The 13,697-nt window shown below is 38.8% G+C and overlaps 1 long non-coding RNA gene across 2 annotated transcripts in view; it reads right to left on the bottom strand.

The window, feature by feature from the left end:
- Positions 1–13,631, bottom strand: part of LOC116665278 — a 38,938-nt gene extending 25,307 nt beyond the window's left edge. For both annotated transcript variants that reach the window (XR_004321813.1, XR_004321812.1), the window contains exons 1-2: positions 13,500–13,631; positions 5,563–5,638 (exon numbers count right to left, since the gene is read on the bottom strand). This is a non-coding gene — a long non-coding RNA (uncharacterized LOC116665278). The remainder of the gene's footprint in view (positions 1–5,562; positions 5,639–13,499) is intronic.
- Between the last annotated feature and the right edge of the window lie 66 nt (positions 13,632–13,697).

Here is a 13,697-nt window from a genome sequence, read left to right as displayed (position 1 = left end):
TTCGTAATGGGATATTGATCTGTAGCTTTCTTAGGATGTTTTTATTTGGCTTTGGTATCAGGGTAATAGTGGCCTCACAGAATGAGTTAGAAAGTGTTCCTTTCTCTTCTATTTTTTGGAAGAGTTTGTGAAGAACTGGTGCTAGTTCTTCTTGAAATGCCTGGTGGAATTCACCAGTGAAGCCATCTAGTCCTGGGCTTTTCACTGATGGAAGGTTTTTGATCACCAATTCAATCTCCTTACTTGTTATAAAGCAATACATACTTCCTGGTTTTTTCTTAAATCAGTGTTGATAATTTGTGGCTTCATAAGAATTTGTCTTTTCCATCTAAGGAATCTAATTTGTGGCATATCATTATCTATAGTATTTCATTATAAGCCTTTTTATTTTTATAAGGTTGGTAATAATGTTATTGATAAGATAAAATTTATTGTCTATAGACATCTGTTACTCTATAGAGAGTGAGTTCTATTCTATTCTGCTATTTTGCTATTTGCTTTCTATGTTTTTGTGTTCCTCAATTCCTCCACTATTGCCTTCTTTTGTGTTAAGTAGATATTTTCTAGTGCAGTATTTTAATTCCCTTGCAGTATTTATCTCTTACTGTATATTTCTGTGTTATTTTCTTAGTGGCTTCCCTGGGGATTACTATTAATATCTTAAGGTTTTACTAATTAACAACCTTAGTTCCATCTGTAACTGTATCTCATCTTTGCTGTGTTAACATAATTTATTCACAGGTTCCAGGGATTTGAATGTGGAAATTTGGAGAAGACCATTATTCTCTCTACCATAAGTACTTAGAAGTCATAAGGTCCAAGACTTTTTCATTAAATGTGCAGACACACACACACACACACACACACACACTAACAGACTCCACAAAATAAAGAAGCAGATGACACATTCCTGGTGCTATCCCAGTGCTTCCTAATCTCAGTGGCTAGCTGAATCATCTACGATGTTGTATAAGCCAGACCTAGAAGTCATCTTTAAAACCTTCTCCTCTCTCCTCCTGTTGTTTATCATTGAATCCTAGTGATTTACACCCCCTCCCCAATTTTCTATATTTCTGCATTTCCACTTCGAACACTCTAATAATCTAAACCACTTTCATTAGCCTTTTTCTCATCATCATGCCCCAAGAAGACTTTTTAGATATTTTTTCCTAATTGTTCCCCCCATGAAATGTAAATACCACAGATACACTGTAGAGCTGTGATATATATATAAAAAGAGTAATTATAAATCTTACCCTTTTAACTCAATACAGAGTTAAGAATGGTTAAGTAAAATTTCAAATTAAAAGGTAAATTAGAAAGCTATCAACATTTAGCTTAACTTTAAAACTGTGTGCTGAGTAACTTTTCATGTAATTTATACGTTTATATAAATTGTAATGTATCAAGCTTATGCATACAAACATGTGAGCAATTTATATAAGTACATAATAGCCATGGAATCAAGTATTTTTAGCAAAAATAAAAGTACTGAAAAATTGAATTGATTTCTTAAAAATTATTTTTAGTGAACTTAACTTCCGACTTTGCTTGATATGAGAAAATAAATTTTAATTCATATTAGCTGCTAGATATCCACACAGATCTTGCTAACATTTTTTCTTTTCAGCATTTGACAAAATGAATGATAAGTCAATGAACCTTTGTCAAATTAAATAACAAAGTATAAACTATTTTTATTTAATTCTTAAGCCCAACTCACACACAAAAGCATGAAGATCAAACATAGACAAATCTACAAGGTGGCCAACAATTAGCCCATAGCCATGCTCAGGCCACTTCTCTCAATATGAATTCAAGATCGAATAGTAACACAAGAACGCGTCCCCAGTCACAGCTGTCCATTTCCCACAGTTACAGAGCACTGATCTGGCACACGTTTTGTGTATCTTCCATGAATTCAGTGCCAATGCTGCTCATGTAATACCTCAAAACAACACCAAAACCCAAGAAGAGAAATTAAATACTAAGGAACAAGATTTTATCTGTTAGGATTGAGCTTTGGAGGGTTACAGACCATTGTAATAATTAAGTTTATTTTTTGTTTTTGTCTTTGTTTCTTGCCCCCAGTGAACCAATTTTGTCCTGTTGGGGAAGACATCACCTCTGTTGAGAGTTCATGGTCTAAACAGTCATTAATTAACGTTTGTATTCCTAAAACAGTCTCCTAACAGATCTCAGTACCGTAGTGCACCCTTATTACCCAGAGTTTCACTTTCCATGTTCTGAGTTATCTGCAGTCTGAAATTTTTAAATGGAAAATTCCTGGAATAAACAACTCATAAGTTTTAAACTGTGTGTCATTCTGAGTAGCGGGATGAAATCAAATGCCATCCTGCTCTGTCCTGTCGGGCTGTGAATCATCCCAGCGTATCCCTCCCATTAATCACTTAGTCATCCTCTCGGTTATTGACTGTCCCTGGGCTTGCAGCGCTTGTGTTCAAGTAACCCTTATTTTGCAGAACAATCGCCCCAAAGCGCAAGAGTAATGATGCTGGCAACTCAGACATGCCAAAGAGAAGCTGTAAAGTGCTTCCTTTAAGTGAAAAGGTGAAAGTTCACAACTTGTTAAGGAAAGAGAAAAAAATCCTATGCTGAAGTTGCCAAGGTCTACTGTAAGAACGAGTCTTCTATCCCAAAAATTGTGAAGAAAGAAAAGGAAATTTGTGCTAGTTTTCCTGTGATGCCTCAGACTGCAAAAGGTATAGCCACAGTGCATGGTACGTGCTTAGTTAGGAAGGAAAAGACACTAAATCTGTACAATGATAAATTTTGAGAGAAAGAGACAGACCATATGCACATAACCTCTATTGCGGTATGTTATTATAATTATTATATTTTGTTATTAGTTATTGATAATCTCATACTGTGCCTAATTTATAAATTAAACATTATCATAGGTATGTATGTACAGGAAAAAGCTTAGCATATATAGGGCTTGGTACTTTGTGAGATTTCAGGTATCCACTGGGAGTCTGGGAATGTAGCCCCCAGAGGGTTGTCTGATGAATCTCCTTCTTGCCTCTCTGATCTGTTCCTCACAGTGCTGTCAGGATGATTTTCCAAAACTTAAACCTTGATCACCCTACCTCCTTCAATGCCTTCAACAGCCCTCAGAATAAAGCCAAAATGCCTACCAGTGCCTACAAATCATTCATGACCTGGTCCTAACTCACATCATATCACATAACAACCTCCAACCCTGTCTGCACTTCAGCAATACTGGTCTTCATTTCACTGAACCACCCCTCTTGCCACAGGGACTTTGTGTATGCCGTTCTGCCTGGAAGCCTTTGCTCTGCCTTCTTTGCTTATTTAAAGGCTATTTCTTCAGACTTTTGTTTACTCATTCCTTCCTCAAGGAACCCTTTTCTGTTATCCCCAATTTTACCAAATCTGCCTTTAATAAACTGTGACATCACCATACCTCCCCTTCAATGGCTCTCATCACAGTTGTAATTTTCTATTTATTTGTGCCATGAGTTCAGTCCCTAAGCTTTATGTCTGTTTTTCACCAATGTCTCTACAGTATATAGCATCAATCTGGTACATACTAAGTGCTCAATGAACATATTCGATGAATATATCATTGACAAATTAATTATTTCAAAGAATCCAAAAGACAATAGTTCCAAGAAGTAAAAAACAAAACAAAAAACAATGAAAACCATACCATAAGAGTCAGCAAAGGCTTGATGAGGCAAAAGTAAAACTCTTATAACAAATATAAAGTGTAAAAACAAGCATCATGCCTCTAGACCTTGAGTCTTCTATTCAATTGTATCCCAGAAATCTTATTTTCAAGTCCAATGAAAAAAATTGTGTTTGATTGAGAGTTGCCATATTGTCACCTTCAAATGCTGTCATATGCGATAAATGCTCCAACTGTTTCAAATATAATAACTCTTAGATGCTCCAGATCACATCCTGGGGAGCGGCAGTGCCTTGAGGACATCATCGCGAACCACAATGATCGCAGCCCAACTCAGCGGTCACGGACAACACGAGCTTGCTGAAAGGGATCTGTGAGAAATGCTGCAGCAGTGAGTACGCAGCCTCCCAGCCTTCTGCTGTGTCTGGGCTGACGACAAGTGCGCTGGCGCACAGGCAGGCATGCAGAAGTCACTCTCACAAGCCTTAGAATGTGAAGGCAGCCACCAACCTCCATCCACCGAAAACAGCCTTCACGCCACTTACGTTACAGCATAAACATGTCATGCTGTCCACTCTGAGGACAGCACTAACATAGTGAAAAGCATGATAGATTTTTCAGAAATTCGAGGCTCAGTCTTGCCTCCAACATGAACTGGCTGCATGACTTTGGAAAATGCATTTGACCTCTGTAGACCCCTGCAGAACGTTAAACCAGGCAAGTAGTTGAAACATTTTCACTACTAAGCTCGTCTGTTAATAATTTTTAACCACAGACCTTGTGCTTCAAAATATTCTGTCTAGAAAAAGTCACTCAGTGAGCAATCGTTTCACTTTTTTGTTTTGTTAAAAATTCTGACAAACCTTTAAGAGGGATCAGAAACAGTGGTGGAACAAATGAGTGAAGAGGTGGGAAGCAGAGGGTAAGGTGGGTGACTGGGCTAGAAGATGATGTCTATTTCATCAGGTAAGTAACCAACAATTTCATGTCCTATGTTTATGGAACAAAGATCTAGAAAACTGAGCACATTGGGGGAAAAAAGCCCAGCAAGAGTATGATGTCATGTAGGCATCTTTTTAAAGTTTTTTAAATTTTTAAATTTTTATTTCTTTATTGAAGTATAGTTAGTCTATAATGTGTCAATTCCTGGTGTACAGCATGATGTTTCAGTCATCCATCATCCATATACACACATATATTCTTTTTCACGTTCTTTTCCATTATAGGTTACATCTAGGCATTTTGAAATACTGAAAATAGCTCATGACATGCCACAGCTACTTTTGTAATTCTTTAAAGATTTCAGGTTTGACACCACTGCACAAGATAACCCACGAAGTCCCCAGGAAAAGCGTGCTCCAAAATGAATTTTTATTAAATGAGTTTTGAGATCACTGACTTCTGTAATCAAATTAGGGAAAAACATTTTAGAAGTGGGCAGTATCCCTTGTACATGTAAGATTACATGGAAGAAGTCAAAAAAATTTTAATTATACAATCCAAGGGAACATACGTCTTTCTTGCAAGTATTCACTTTATAAATATTTTCTATCAGTGGTTTAAATTCATTTACATTATGCCTTCTCAGTGGGACACTACTGCATCAAACAGGACAAAAAATGTTCTTTGAGGAATGTTAAAAAAAAAAATCTTAATATTATAATGGTGTGTGGTCCTCCAAAGCTCAACTCTACATAATAAAATACCCCCCCACCCCAGTTTCCAAAGGCTTTGTTGGTAAACATGCTTTAGAAAGAAAGATCCACCCTACTTCTCCCAAGTCAGTGGAATGAGGAGCTGTGTCCAGGGACACATCAAGTGATGCCAAAGGGGACTGATGCCCTGTCCCCCTCTGATCCAGAGGTCCAGTCAAAAGCATCTGTACTCACCCAAGTCTTCAGGCTTAAACCACAGGCTAACTTCTTCCTCAGCACTTTTTACTGAATCACTGCCACGATGATGTTCCTGCCAATGTGAATTCCATTGCTATTGTTATTATATATATAATATATATTATTATGTGTGCTTATATAATATATAGTATTACATATAATATAATATAAATATATATTGAGAATTTGTCCCCTCTTTAGAATTTAGTCCCTTTAGACTTCTTTGCACTCAACAACTGTCTTTTTTAAATTACTTTTTAGTTTATCTAATTTTTTTCTATTTAAAGATGGAACTGACTCTTTGTCATAACTTTCTACATCCTAATTGGAGCAATTTATGCCATTTATTTTAATTTTGTCTTTTTGATAAAAGGGGAAAAATTCAGTATTATCCAGTGATTTTATGTTTGATTTAAATCTTGAAGGAAGGAGAGGCGTCTCAGTGTCCAAGATGAGCATGACTTCTCCAGTCTTTCAAAGACAGTGACACACCAAGCAGGTTACTCTGAAGGGGGTCTCAGGACAGGGAAGTAGCCAAAATAAAATATTTAGAAATGGGTCAAAATCCTGAGGATAAGGCTGATTCTCAGATTGTGGGGCAAAAGCTCTTCAAATCATTTTTTTTTTCTTTTGTCTCCAAAGAAAATAGACAAGGCTTATAATTTTAATAGGTGAAAATAAAAGTACAAACAAGTAAGCTGTAATCTTTTTGAAGATAACTATTATTCTCGGTAGAAGACTTTATGTCACTTACAATAGAAGAGCAGGTATCTTTCTAAAGTTGTCTGTTCTGATAAATCATCATTTCCCTGAAGTGAGGGGTTCTTGCACACCAAGTAAAGAAAACTGACTTAGCCAAAATCTGAGTTTAAAAAAAAAATCTGAACAGAAAAAAAAAAATCATCATTTTGCTATGTAAATAAGATTTGATTTACTTACAACCTCACTCATCCTAAAGCTTCAAAATACTTTTTTGGAAACCACTGATCATTGGTCAAAGCTTCCCTTCAAGTCCAAAGGCATAAGGAAAGCTCTCTAATCTCCTTTCCTCTGTCTTTTGAGAAACAGAGACCACTGAAACTCTCAATTTGCTCAGGGTCCACAATACAAAACGTGCTTCTGAAATCAATCAGAATGTTCAAGGCCAATGTTCTGCCATCATTGAGAGAAGCCAAAAAGCTTGTTTTACCGTATCTAGTATTGTAAGGTTGGTCCTGAGATTAAAGAACTGTCCTGGCATCTGGTCCCCCTTACAGCCAAAGTGATGTATTTGTGTGACACCTGACCATGGTGAAGGTCACTGACTCCAGTACCTCGATTTTGCAGAACTTTGTAAATTAGGTTGCACACTATCCAGTTTTCATGGGGCAGACAATTAAAGCAAAACCCATCGGGGTCTTTGGGAAGCTGACAGTCACAGCCCAACGCCATTATGTTTCCATTTACTCATTAATTAATAATCTTAAGGCTTAAAGAATAATCTTAAGGCTTAATAATTATATCTAGGCAACATCTGGCTGTTGTTAATTGCCAATGAAATTAACTGAAAGTAAATAAATGGGATGCCTACCAAGCATCCAGGAGAAATATATCATCAAAAACGTCAAACATAGCCAACCCCAAACTGAGGCTGGATCAGGCACCTTGGAGCATGCAGAAAAGGCGCACAGTGAGAGTGACAGAGCCATGAGGTAGGAGACCCAGGCTGCAGCGGGCTCTGGGATGTGGTTCTCAGACTCCAGTATCTACAGCACAGGGAGGCACACTACAGCAAAGATGAAGGTGAGCAACAGACCAGAGCATCCATTGCTTAACACACGGCAGTGGACCACAGTGTAGGCAGCACATTCCACAGTGACAGGAAAGCTTGCTTACAATGTTCACCCCCATCTATCTTAAAGTAATTTTAAGAGATTGACACCAGATGTCCATAATCAGGCCCTTAGGGACTCAGGAAAAGTTAACATCTTCCTGTGCTCTCTTTTATCATCTGTGGGGGAAGATAATATACTTTCTTCAAACAAAACGTTAAGTCCTGTGCTTCAGAGATATGTGGGTTCCCAGTTTATCATCTTCAATTTCCACACCAGTTCTCTCAGGTGGTGTATCCGTGAGGGACTGTATTAAGCCACGTTGTCACAGATGCCCAAACACAGAGGCTTGAACGAGCGTGGTGTGTATTTTCCATACACAATAAGGAATCTGGAGGGATGCAATCCAGGGCCTATGCAGGGACCCTCATGCTTGTCTTTTTGCTCTTTTATCCTAAATGTGTGGCCCTCATCCTCACGGACATAAGACAGCTGTTCTACTTTCAGACACTTCTAGCAAATTCCAGAATGGAAAGGGGAGGAAGAAGGAGGCCAGAGGCAGCTGTGGGGCTGGGTCCACCACGTTATTGGTGGTGTTTACATAACAACCTCCTGACCTGCACACATCTTATTTCCAAAACAGTGTCAGGTAGCAGCCTCTCTCTGGGGGGCGGGGACCGGAGGACTAAAGTGTTTTGTTTTGGCCAGGGCTATTGCCAAAATCAGAATTCTGTTAGGAAGGAAGAAAGCTAGCAAGAACATTGGGTAGGTCCCTAGCAGGCTCTGCCTCGGATAAACACTACTGTCTTCATTTTACAACTAGGAAACCAGAATTCAAAGAGGTTAGGTAATGTCATAGCTCAGTGACTTGGGATTTGAATTCAGGCCTTAAGACAGCAAATTCAGGGCCTTTTGATAAGAACTGATTTTTAAAATTGTTAAAACAAAAAACTGTGACCTATAAAGAAGTAAATCGAATTATTCAGAAAGCAAGAAACTAACAAAAAGAAACCATTTGCTAAAGATTCTGGAGAGCAGAAGCAGGAGTAGGAATGAGAAAGGGGGAATGAGGGAGATTTTCTGTGGGAAAAACACAATCTCACGCTTAAAAAACAACAAAAATCCTCCACGCTTAAAAGTAGCCTTAAAGATTAAGGCACATTTTCAGCCTGGTTTCCAACTGTTGGGTGAAAATTCATTGTCTTGTGGCTAGAATTCATTCTGACCTGGCAAAAAGTCATTTATTGCCTCTATTAACTCTTAGCTGGTGCTTGAGAATTGAAACAGCTATTAGCTAAACTAACCTGAAAATCACCTCCAATTGCTATCTGATGTTTTCCAGAATGATTCATTTGATTCTCATTTCCATAAACCTTGAAATTTTTCCCCCCTGACATTGAGAAAAGGAACTGGTTGATCTGCCCTGAAAGGCAGGACCCCTGTGAATAGTGACAGAGATGGGCCTATTGGATGTTTATTACGAGCTCCTAAGGATTCTGAGATTCAAAAGAAATGAAGAGGACATCAGAGATGGGTGCTAAGATCCCAGCGGAGAAGGCAGGGTGGTCCTGTTAGAGAGTGCATCGCCATGGCTGTTGTCAACAAGAACGTACACAACTCCGCCTGGAAGCCCAGCAACAACCCCCAGCTGGTCAACTTACAGCCTGGGGCTTTTCCCCTCAGGGGATGGGATGTGTCCTTACTTTGCTGTGGCCTTGCCTTGAACCTTGGGGATTCCCCTCCCTTAACATTCACCTCCTTGAACCTGGTTGGCTCTTGGCACCGGACGTACGGACCATCTGGCAGAAAGGGATGGCTGAACGAAGGGAGCCCAATCCCCGGTTCCAGCGACTGAGCATGGCTAATTTATGCTCAAATAGTCATTTGGGGGCTACAAAGAGCAAATTAATTACACTCCTGTGAGTTTAAGCAGCAGCAACAGGAAGCAGGAGAGGTAAATAACACAGGGATTGAATGTGAAAAGGACTGGGAGTGGGGAAACTGTGTAAAACACACTAGGGGTAAAGAATCTGCACAGATGAAATCCGACTGAAGGCTGGGGAAAACAAAAAGTGGGTTCCTGTTGGAAGATCACAGAAAGCCCAGGTCCTGCTTGCTAATGCAGTTCCGAGGGATGCTGGTACAATCGCTAAAATAACACAGCCTTGAAAGGGTGTGGTTGGCGGGGTTTGGCACAGGTTGGGGTCCCTCTGAGGATGTGGGGCCGGGGAATTTCATCTTGCCAGGGGCTGAGGACCTGCCTACAGCACTGCCTGCGAAGCTGAGAGCTGGGGCTTTTCTAAGGATGTTGAGGTGGGAAGTTTTTAAACTCCTTTCAGGCTCCTTGCAACTAGAGAAGAGGTAGGCAGTGCCTGGCAACACTGGAGCTGGGGAGAGATGGCGCACTAGCACAAACTGAGGTCTCTGGAGGCAGGTTTCACCCACAGAATGATGCACCTGCCTTGGGAGGAAGTGTGTTAAGAAGTCAGGAGAGCAGGAGGGTATAGCTCAGTGGTAGAGCACATGCTTAGCATGCATGAGCTCCTGGGTTCAATCCCTAGTACCTCCATTTTAAAAAAAAAATTAATAAGTCAAGAGGCTTTCACAGAAATCATTAGAATCTACCAGCATTCAGGCCTAAACTAGAATTCTCAAATTCTAGTATAAAAATCACATGAGAAGCTAGTTTGAAACGCAGAGTCCCAAGCCCATCGATAAAAGATTTTGATTCAGTAAGTTGGGGCTGGGGCCTGGGAATCTGCATTATTATCAGGCAGCTCCTGGGATTTGGTATCAGCAGCTCTTGGACTGTCCTAGCTACTTTGTAAAAATGAAATGTGGTCTCTTCAAAAGTTAGCAGCCTATTTAATTAGAGATTTGACTGATAAAAGTACAAAAAAAAATAGAATATTCTTCTGCCACCTCTTGTTCACTCACTTTTGGAATTCTTTGGCCTACTTCCTGGAGGACAGTAATTTATCCCAGAATTACAGAACTATCAGAAGCAACAAGAGATAGATTCTGGTTCTGATTTCTCCACAATTAGTCATTACTTACAGCAAAAGCCTGCCTGCGCCAGCCTGAAAGAGGAAAGGAGCGACAGACCAAGAAGGAAGTGATTTGCAAGTGATCCCTTCCTTTCAAATCTTCCTTTCCAGATTTGAAGATTAAGCACCTTTCTTCCAGAGGAAGAAGTTGCTGGAGCCCCCAGAGATCCACAAGATTCATTAGGGCTGTGCAGTAGTTTTAAGGTGTTTTCACCAGAACTTGTCCTAAAAATACCTTTCAAGTCACAACCTAGAAAACACACACACACACTCCCGCCATATATGTGTGGTATGTGGGAATGTATGGAAACACTTTTAAAACACTACTTACCTTTACCATTGGAAATGCACTCTGATATTTTCTATGCTCTGCCCTTTTTTCTTTTCCATTCTCCCTTTCCGCCCTTCCCTAGTGAGAATCGTGATAGAATAAATGACTTTGTCTTGCGGTTTGAAAAATGCTGGGGTGGGTGTAAGATTCCAGCTGTTTTGAGTAGAGAAGAAAGGGAGAGGAGTTAGAACTGGAGAATTGGAAAAGAGGTTTGTTCTCTAATTTTTCCTTCTTTCTTCCTTAGGCAGCAACTCTCTTCATTTACCCATTGTCTACCTTGGCTAAGACAGCATCCACATCCTATAGTGAAGACTTTACCGTCTTAGTGGCTGATATCGCAAAGCAAGAGAAACGCTCGGGGGAATCTACCCATAAACAAAAGAGTCTTTTCTTCTCACAAGGTTGGCCTCCTCACTGCCATGTGTGTGACATGCTTATTTCTAATCGGGTGTCTTTACCTCCTGACTTGGGATTCTAGCCACCCACAAAATCATCCTGGGCTGCTCCTTTGACCTCCAGGGCTCCTCTCTGCTCACTTTCCCAGAACTTGAAGGCTAGTCAAGGCACAGAGTGAACCCTCCATGCCCCAGCATCCTGCTCAGGCAGGGACAATCCACTTCCAAGTAAAAAGAACCGATGCTGTTATTTATTTTACAACTAAAGCCGTTATTTTCATCACTTGTAAATGAACTAGGAGACACAAATGACCCAAGGTCCCCACAATCAACCTTCTTTCCAACTCGCAAGGTTCATTTCCATTGCTGTCATTTAATTGCATGCATTAAAAAGTCACAATTTGGTTTGCTGTCGTTCATTGGGTGGTTAGACTTGAAAAATAGCAACTAAAGAAGCCAACTTCATGAGTCACTTTTCATCACAGAGGGAAAAAAAAAATCACCCTAGCCCCACCTTTGTTGTGACACTTTTTTATCTCCACAAAGAAAAACAATTCAACCCAGATTCCAAGTGCTACCCATCATCCTTCTCACACATATCTTATTTTAAAATGTCTTCATTAACTTTAAAAAAAAAATCAAGCACTTTGCAAATTAACTCTTTTCCCAAACAGCTTCATTATAAATTAATTATCATGGTAAAATGATAAACCTCAAAGTTTGTAATCAGTTCTAAAGCAAAGAACTGGTTTTATCCCAGTTCTTCTGAGTGGATTGTGATCCACTGAATTCCTGAAAACAAGGAATCTGTCAAAGACAATTGGGATCATGTCAGAAGTACTTAGGCACTAATTTGAAAAGGGTCTCTCATATTGGTGCAATATGAGTATCAAAAAAAAGTAGTAATAATGGCAATAAATTGACACAAGCCACATATATAAAAATTCATGAGTTCCTAAAGATATTACAAAAAAAGAAAGCCAGTGATCACTTCTGAGTTTTCTAGGAGACCAATTCATTATTCTGCAAATTAATAAAGAAAAATGTCAAGCATTAAAATTAATTACCTGATGACGTTGTTTAACACACATTTGCAGCCTCTACGTGACCAAAGAGGATTTGGCCATATTTGTAGTGTAAGGTTTCGTTATGTTTTCCTATAATGTGAACTTTTGCCTTCTAATACGATTATGAAAATAACCATGCCTAATTTTGCTTTTTTTAAAATAATCTCATATGAATGGAATCATTCATTACCGTCTTTTGTATCTGACTTCTTTCACACAGCATTTCATTTTTGACATTCATCCATGTAGGAATATTTGATTTTTCTTTTTTTTTTTTTTTTTTTAATTTTCTGGGGGTGGGTAATTAGGTTTATCCATCTATTTATTTAATGGAGGTACTGGGGCATGAACCGAAGACCTCATGCAGGCTAGGCATGCACTCTACCACTGAGCACTTAGGAATAATTCCCCCCTATTTTGATCCTTTTTATTAAGCTGAGTAGTATTCTATTGTATGCAGTTATCACAATTTGCTTAACCATTCATAGTGTTTTCCCCGTATCTGTTGAAATGATACTGTTTTTTTCTTTATTCTATTAATATAGTGAATTACATTGGTTTTCAGATGTTAAGCCAATTTTGTGTTCCCAGAATAAACTTCACTGGTTGTGATGTCTAATCCTTTTAAATGTTGTTGAATTTGATTAACTAAAAAAACTTTTTTATAGAGGTATAGTTGGTGTACAATATTATATAAGTTCCGGGTGTACAACACAGTGATTCACAATTTTTAAAGGTTATACTTCATTTATAGTTATTTGACTTACTAAATTTTTGTTCAAGATTTTTGTGTCTACATTTATGAGGGATATATTGGTCTCTTTTCTTTTGAGGTCTTTCACTGGTTTTGGTATCACGGCAAGAATGACTTCATAAAATAAATTCGGAAGTGCTTGCTTTGCCCGTTTAATGCCTTGCAGAACTTTGAGAAACATTAAATTATGCACATTTAAATTATGTCTTTTAAATATGTTTCAAACATAAAATAATCTGCTCTGACATTGTTCAGTCTTTTTCTAATTTCCCTAACAAGCATACTCTTCAAGCCTAGTTTGAAGTTGGCTGAATTAGTGAGTGATTTGTAATCAGATTTTAGGAAATTATTCCTAAGCAATTTTAGGGATTATTGTCACTGGACATCCAGAAGGGGAAACTGAGACCCTCAGAGATTGCCAGACTCTTCCAGGTAAGAGTACCTTTCCACTCTTACAGCTCTTAACATACAGCATTCATTACAAGCCTTTATAGGAAACATATAAAGTGCCTGCTGTGTTTACATTTACCTTATAAAGTTTATGTGTCCGTCCTTACTCTTTTTCCTCCTTATGAAGGTCCACACTTCTTATTGGTACAATCCGAATAGGGAGCAGCAAAACAATGAAAATTCCAGGCTCGTGTGGCTTGGGGGTTACTAGTTGAACTGGGCATGCTCAGTCGCCAGGCAGATTTTTTCGGTGAAGTGGAAACTACAACAGAGCGTA

Source organism: Camelus ferus, chromosome 8 (genome assembly GCF_009834535.1).
Source record: "Camelus ferus isolate YT-003-E chromosome 8, BCGSAC_Cfer_1.0, whole genome shotgun sequence".
Taxonomy (NCBI): Eukaryota; Metazoa; Chordata; class Mammalia; order Artiodactyla; family Camelidae; genus Camelus; species Camelus ferus.
The sequence above is the reverse complement of the archived record's forward strand: the minus strand, read 5'-3'. Positions and strand labels throughout refer to the sequence as shown.